Genomic DNA, 2,009 nt, shown 5'->3' on the forward strand with positions numbered 1-2,009 from the left:
GTCTTTCACTTACTCATATATTCAAGCCTTTATGCTTCTCTGGTTGCACCACGCACTCTGCTGACAAATTCAGTCCTTTCCTCTTCCTTCTCTTCTTTCACTTCCATATTTACAAAAGCTTTCTCTAGGCCTTTCATTTTTCGTGTGCCCTTCCCTGGAACATTTCCATTTCCCACATCACTTGACTTTAAAGCCCACTGGCCTCACAGTCCACCTTGTACTCTAGTTACTAGATTGCACGTCTCATTTCCCCTATGTGCATATCATCTCAAAGTCTGGAGCCTTTCACATCACCCAGAGCTTACATAATAAGTTCTTAATAGCTATTTGTTGATACTCCAGCTGCAGTGCACACCACCGTACTGGATGTAATATGGAAGATCCGGGTTGGGTCAACCCGAACATGACGGGTGAGTGCACACCTTGTGATCCTGGATTGCTGGAAAGGACTGAAGGGGGATAAGACTGAGCAGAGACTCAGTTTCCTGTTGTGATGTGAGATTCATTGAGGGGAAACTCTCTCTCTCTCTCTCTCTCTCTCTCTGTCAAAAAATAAAAGGAACAACTATTATTATGTTGTTATATGTGGAATTTGAATTGGCATGTTTCTCTTTTAATCACCCATACTTCTTCTGGCATGGGTTCAAACAACTGAGTTACAGCACAAAATCATGTACCTGGTGTAACATACAAACCTGACCATGTACTTGCCCCTGATTTCCTCTTATTCCCAAGTATTCATCTCTCTCATCCACCCTCAACTACCTTCCCAACTCGCATTTTACACCATGCAATTAGATAACAATGTAGCACATTATTTTAAAAAACCTTATTGTGTCCTCTTAGGTACATTACATGTCTTATTTAAATGATAAGCATTCATCTCAATGACTAATTATACTCAGTCTATGTTCGTTTCCTTTTTAACTTGTAATTCTCCGAACCAATACTATTTTCTACATACTGTGCCCTTGTTTTTGTTTTGTTTTGTTTTTTTGGTTTGTTTGTTTGTTTTTAGAGAGGTTTTTGTTATAGGGCACATGCACTCACCAGAAAAACAGAGAGAGACAGAGGGACAGGAAGCGAGAAATCATCCCCTGGGGGGATGGCCACGCCACAATCCCTTCTCCTCCATTCTCTTCTTGGGATCTTGGGCACGCATGCACACACACCTGGTGTGAGTTTAAGCCACCAGGTCCAGGACTCGAACCGCAGTTGACTACATGGGAGTCCAGTGACATAGCTGTTACGCCAACTGCTGGTCCCTTTTTCTTTTTTTTTTAAGAGATTTTTTTATATAAGACGTGTGCACTCATAGGACACTCAGAGAGAGACAAAGAGATAGAAAGTGAGAAATCACCCCCCAGGGGTGATGGCCATACTGCAATCCCTTCTCCTCCATTCTCTTCTTGGGATCTTGGGCAAGCATGCACACACACCTGGTGTGAGTTTAAGCCACCAGGTTTGGGACTGGAACCATAATCAACTACATGGGAGTTAACCATATTGCTATCTGCTGGTCCCACTGTCCCCATTCTTGAAATACCCCCTGCCCTGATTCATGCCCACTAACTCCTATTTCATTCTAATTACTCTAAATGTATATCTCTAATCCAGATTCTCCCCTGACCACTAAACCACACATCTAGCTGCCTTATTGACATCTCTACTGAGAGACACTAAAAGCTTATGGAATTGATCCAGATGAACTATTACAGTGGCTTAGATTAAGACTGTAGCAGCGAAGATAAGCAAAAGAAATAGAATATGGGATGTATTTTGAGAGTCGTGCCCACAGAAGTGTCTATGATAGAGAGGTTAGTCCACACCATTAGAAGCCTCACATAAGACTGAGCAGAGACTCAATTCCCTGTTAACTTGATCCCCTGTGGTGAAAGATCTGTTTAAAGACCCATAGACACACATCTTGCAATTGCACGTGCCTGGTTGTTAGGCACCATCAAATGCCTTGTCTATAAATCACACACGTATTATCACTAATGGAATAT

This window comes from Tupaia chinensis, unplaced genomic scaffold, assembly GCF_000334495.1.
Source record: "Tupaia chinensis unplaced genomic scaffold, TupChi_1.0 Scaffold000075_1, whole genome shotgun sequence".
NCBI lineage: Eukaryota > Metazoa > Chordata > Mammalia > Scandentia > Tupaiidae > Tupaia > Tupaia belangeri.